General features: G+C 38.9%; 1 protein-coding gene across 1 annotated transcript in view; it reads left to right on the top strand.

Moving 5' to 3' along the window:
• Positions 1 to 5,274: 5,274 nt before the first annotated feature.
• islr2 (immunoglobulin superfamily containing leucine-rich repeat 2) overlaps positions 5,275 to 6,050 on the top strand; it is a 13,840-nt gene continuing 13,064 nt past the window's right edge. The window contains exon 1 of the mRNA XM_016505748.1: positions 5,275 to 5,300. The gene's annotated coding sequence lies outside the window, so the exon portion shown is untranslated. The remainder of the gene's footprint in view (positions 5,301 to 6,050) is intronic.

The raw sequence follows: 6,050 nt of genomic DNA, 5'->3' as shown, positions 1-6,050 counted from the left end.
GTCTGAATACTTAGGACCATGTGATATTTCAGTTTTTCTTTTTTAATAAATCTGCAAAAATGTCAACGATTCTGTGTTTTTCTGTCAATATGGGGTGCTGTGTGTACATTAATGAGGAAAAAAAACTAACTTAAATGATTTTAGCAAATGGCTGCAATATAACAAAGAGTGAAAAATTTAAGGGGGTCTGAATACTTTCCGTACCCACTGTATGTGGATCAGCAAGGTTGGTGTGGTTGAAGAGACTCTCAAAATAATTTGCCCAACATGCAAGAATCTCATGGCGTTCCTTAAAAAGCGTGGACCCATCAGCTGATCGAACTGGGGCGATCGCCCGTTTCCTGGGGCCATACAGTGCTTTTAAGGCATCGTAAAAGCCTTGAGTGTTATTGCAGTCTGCCAGGTTCTGAATTTCTTGCGACTTTTTCACCCACCAGGTGTTCTCCATAGTCCGGAGGGCTCGCTGGGTTTCTGCTCTTGCAGCAGTGAAGGAGGTTATAAGGGTGGAAGATCCAGGGCAGGACAAGAGAGCTTTGTGGGCTTCATGGTTGGTTTTTAGGAGTGACTGTATCTCGGCTGAATTACAGTCGAACCAGTCCTGGTGATGTTTCCTTAATTGGCCGAGCGCCTCTAAGGCTGCATTATAAATAGCCTGGCGTAAAGCTGGCCAGTCTGCTGATTCTTCTGGGATCTTGCTGAGGTTTTCAGCAAGGAGCCGTCGGAGGTTGTCTTTGGTGGTGTGGTTGTTCAGCGCTGTGCAGTTGAGTTTCTTGTATGAGGCTGTCCTCGGACTACGGGGTTGAATGCTCATGAGTAGATTGGATCTGACCATAAGATGGTCAGTCCAGCATTCAGCTCCTCTCATAACACGGGTGGTGAGGACATCCTGTCTATCCTTTTGACGGACAATAACATGGTCAAGGAGGTGCCAATGTTTTGAGCGTGGGTGCTGCCAGGTGGTTTTAAACCTGTTCTTCATCTGGAAAATGACCAGCTGGTGCTCTGCACAGAGAGAGAGGAGTCTGAGCCCATTATGGTTCATTTTCCCCACACCATGCTGGCCGATGACTTTACTCCATACCAGGTGCTCCGTACCCACTCTAGCATTGAAATCTCCCATGGGCCTGTCCGTAGCCGGGGTTTTCTGTAGGATGGCATCAAGAGCTCTATAGAAATCCTCTTTGATGTTGTGCTCGGCATCAAGAGTTGGAGCATATGCACTGATGAGAGTGGCGAAGCGTTTCTTTGTCAGAGGAATACGCCATGTCATCAGTCTTTCATTGATGCCAATAGGGGATTCCGGAATGCGTTGCAGCAGTTTAGACTTCACAGCAAAGCCAACTCCATGGTTACGAAGAGTGCCTTCAGGGACCCCCTTCCAGAAGAAGGTGTACCCAGCACCAGCCTCTGTCAAGGAGTCCTCCCCATGTAGTCTGGTCTCGCTGAGAGCTGCTATGTCGATATTATATCTTGCGAGCTCCAGGGCCACCAATGCTGTCCTGCGGTGGGGCCTGTCAGGAGTTTCGGCCAGGTCCAGCAATGTGCGAACGTTCCACGAAGCAATGCTTAGCTTATTTTTTCACATTAATTTTTCGACCGCAAGGGGGGATGCTCCGACGGTTGCGGACTGAGCCACAGAAAATCAGCGACCACTAGATGGCACTAGCCCCAGTCACGTGTGCGCATTCCATTGCGTACGGTTTTATGAATGTTACATTGTTTTCTCTTTGTTTCTTTTTGGTTTGGCTATTCTCCTCTACAGTAGAAATATAATAAAGATGTTTTATTGAACTTATTCTAACTTAACTTGTCTTAAGACACAGAATAGCTTATATTAATTTTGCCAAACAAGAACTCACCCTTGTATAAACATGTATAAAATGTATGCAGTGCATGGATAATTGTGCGTGCATCTATTAATCATTTAGAGTCTAATATCATCCCATAAAATAAGGACAAGTTAAATTGCTGCATGTACTGCATGTCCACCCAAAGAATATTAAATAAAAAAGATATTAACTGGTTACCAACCATTTAATGCAATAATAAAAATAAAAAAACTAATGGTTTATAATGGTATGGAAATTGGAAACCATTAAATTTTCTATTGTGTTTTGGGCAGAGTTCTATTGCTATGTAATAGAATGTAATGTGCAACGAAAAGTACAGGTTTTTATTAACTCTGCTTATTTTTATAAACACCTACTATCATGCATGTAGAGTTGTATGTAGAAGCGTTTTGTCTTCTATGTTTAACATTTTTACGAACAGTGCAAACAAAAGGGCACATTTTTTTCACATTAAAGTGCAAAACGAACTTCTCTCACTATGAGTTTAACCGGAGGCTATGGTTAAACTTCTCCCGCTGTCAGATGCATGCTCCGACACGAGCACTGACGCGTGAGCGTACATAGGTCCATTCTTTCAGTTACTGTACATACTGCTGCATTGCACAGAAATTACTACCTGCATATTTACATATGGTTGGCACACGCCACTGACAACTGATGTGTCATTAAAGATAGCAGTCAGCTAAAAAATGTGCCCTTTTGTTTGCACTGTTATAGATATGTTAAACAAAAGACATAACATTTCTACATACAACTCTACATACATGATAGATGTGTTTACAAAGATAAGCAGAGTTAATCAAAACCTGTACTTTTCATTGCACAGTACATTATAGCTGAGTTTGATAAAAAGTTAAAACTACTAAGAGATTGTACACAAATAAGCAAAGTAAGTGTCTAAAATAAAGGTTTATTGTTAGGTATTCGAATGTAAATTTTAACCTGTCATAGTGACCCATGATAAAAAATTCTTCCGTGAAGAAATTGTTTTTTATAATAGACAGTCTGCGTGATCAACATATAATGTCTCATATTACTACACAAGACCACTCACAACTAAATTGTATTAAAAACAACAACAACAACAACAATAGAACCCTGCCCAAAACACAATAGAAAATGTAATGGATTTATTCCCAGCTAAAACATGACGTACCGGTTACGTAATGGATTGGTACTTTTTGGTAATTTCACGACTTACCAGCTGGCACGTCCTAGGCACGTAATGGTATTACCAATAAAATTATGATTAATATTATTTATTTAGTCATTTAGCAGACGCCTAGAGGGCACATAAGTCTGAAGTAATGAATTTAGGTAAATGGGTGCAGAGCCAGTGGTGGTTTTGTAGGCAAACATTAATGATTTACATGCCGCTTAATATTTAAATATGCGTATTTAAACGTGTTTAGTCTGGACATCTTAAATCTGTCGCTTAAATAACCCAAGAGAGATGTAATACGCTACATGCAGACAGCTCTGTGCTGTATGGGAATGTAACTGCGCTCAAGTTCAGGACAGCCGAGCTGCGTCTGACAGGAGGACCGATCGTTCCTCCGAAGCGAGACATGTTTTAATTTCACAACTGTTGTTTAATACTTGTGAAAATGGAATTTAAAATGAAATGTTTACTTATAGTCTGACAGAATGTCGTCTGACAGCAGTAACAACGCTTTTTTCAGGGGCTTTTTTTTTTCATCTGACAGGAAATTTCGTTTTATCAGGTAAGACTCGTTAGGCTACTTCTTAACAAATAAACGACTTTTACGAAAATAAATGAACATAGCGTACATGAAAAGGTTGTTTTAGGTTTTATTTAATTTAATTTGATTATTTTTAAGTTACACAGCACTGGTGGCGATTGGAGTAACCATAGCAACCTGGGGACATAACGGCGCCTGAAGAAGACATAACTCCGGCTCTCCAGTACGTTACTGAGAGTACTGTAACAATCACATTAATAATGTCTTTATCTGAAGTGTTTTTATAATATTTATGCTTCTGTAATTATTTAATATATGTCTTGATATGCGCGATATAGTTATGTTTTAAATAACTAAGTTAAGCGTCTGGAAAATACTTTGTTGTTCATTTGAATGTTTCTGTTTGTATACCGTTTTGAACGCGGTTTGATATGTTGCTGTTAATATGTTGCTTTTATCTAACGTTATATAGTAAATGAAAAGTATTACAACTCTGAGTCTGTGTCATTCATATGTTATTAAAAAGTTTCTAAAATAGTTATGGGCAAATAAGGACAAGTTAAATTGCTGCATGTACTGCATGTCCGCCCAATGAATATTAAATAAAATAAAAAAATATTAACTGGTTACCAACCATGGTTTTAATGCAATTAAAAAACAAACAAACAAAAAAAAAACGAATGGTTTATAATGGTATGGAAATTGGAAACCATTAAATTCTCTATTGTGTTTTGGGCAGAGTTCTATTGGTATGTAATACAATGTAATGTGCAATGAAAAGTACAGGTTTTTATTAAAGGGGTCATATGTTGCTGCTAAAAAGAACATTATTTTGTGTATTTGGTGTAATGAAATGTGTTTATGTGGTTTAAGGTTCAAAAAACACATTATTTTCCACATACTGTACATTATTGTTTCTCCTCTATGCCCCGCCTTTCTGAAACGCGTCGATTTTTACAAAGCTCATCGGTCTGAAAAGCGAGGTGTGCTCTGATTGGCCAGCTATCCAGTGCGTTGTGATTGGCCGAATACCTCAAGCATGTGATGGAAATGTTACGCCCCTACCATACTGTGATGCCTGCAGCAACCACATGTGACGACCCCGGGCTGTACTCCGCTTCGTCCACGGTGAAAGCCGATCCGGTGATCCACGGCGCGAAGTTGATGTATTTCCTCAGCAACCAGCACGGATCAGCTCCAGGCATGACGAAGCCATATCGTCCTCTTTTGGAAGGCCAAATAAAGTAGTTTCGCTTTCACAACGAAACACAGCGCCTTCACGACATGGCGGCGGCAACAACAATACTACAGCAAGAATAAAAGTCACGCCTTCTTTCTTTGCGTGAATATTTGGGCGGCGTTATGCAAATCTTCCCACAGAGTGACATAGGTATGTTGGAACGAGAAAGGAAAAATTGAAATCGCATCATATGACCCCTTTAACTCTACTTATTTTTATAAACACCTACTATCATGCATGTAGAGTTGTATGTAGAAGCTTTTTGTCTTCTATGTTTAACATTGTTATGAATAGTGCAAACAAAAGGGCACATTTTTTCACATTAAAGTGCAAAAGGAGCTTCTCTCACTATGAGTTTAACCGGAGGCTATGGTTAAACCTCTCCCGCTGTCAGATGCATGCTCCGACACGAGCACTGACGCGTGAGCGTACATAGGTCCATTCTTTCAGTTACTGTACATACTGCTGCATTGCACACCAAAAAAACCAAAAAAAAGTGATTTTCAGGTAAGAAAGTAATTTTTTTTATCAAGATTATTTTTTGCATTGTAATGTTTGTAATGCAGATAAAAAAATTTGACTTACATAATCTTAAGTAGCCATTTCTCTAGTTTAATTTGATGCTAGACATTAATGCTAACTTTAAACCCACATGATAAAAGAGTTAGCTATGTAATGGCTGCTTGGGGTGGGGATAGCACACACACAAACTATATACCCTATAAACACACACACACACACACACTATATACACTATAAACACATCATAAGACATAAGAAATACACTATACACACACACACACACACACACACATACATTTGTTAAGTTTAATAAGAAATACGAAATACACTACACACACACACACACTGACACACAGAAATTTGTTATAGTGTTAAGTTTAAAGTCCCATAAGAAATACACTACACACACACACACACTGACACACAGAAATTTGTTATAGTGTTAAGTTTAAAGTCCCATAAGAAATACACTACACACACACGAAATATGTTATAGTGTTAAGTTTAAAGTCCCATAAGAAATACACAACACACACACACACACACACTGACACACAAATTTGTTAAGTTTAAAGTCCCATAAGAAATACACTACACAAACACACATACAGAGAAATTTGTTATACTGTTAAGTTTAAAGTCCCAACACACCCACACTGACACACACAGAAATGTTAGTGTTAAGTTTAAAGTTCCAAAACGAATATACTATACAGACACACACACACTGACAAA

The sequence above is a fragment of the Sinocyclocheilus anshuiensis genome, unplaced genomic scaffold (assembly GCF_001515605.1).
Source record: "Sinocyclocheilus anshuiensis isolate Anshui unplaced genomic scaffold, SAMN03320099.WGS_v1.1 scaffold1139, whole genome shotgun sequence".
Classification (NCBI taxonomy): domain Eukaryota; kingdom Metazoa; phylum Chordata; class Actinopteri; order Cypriniformes; family Cyprinidae; genus Sinocyclocheilus; species Sinocyclocheilus anshuiensis.
Note: the sequence above shows the minus strand (reverse complement) of the source record. Positions and strands in the feature narration are given on the sequence as shown.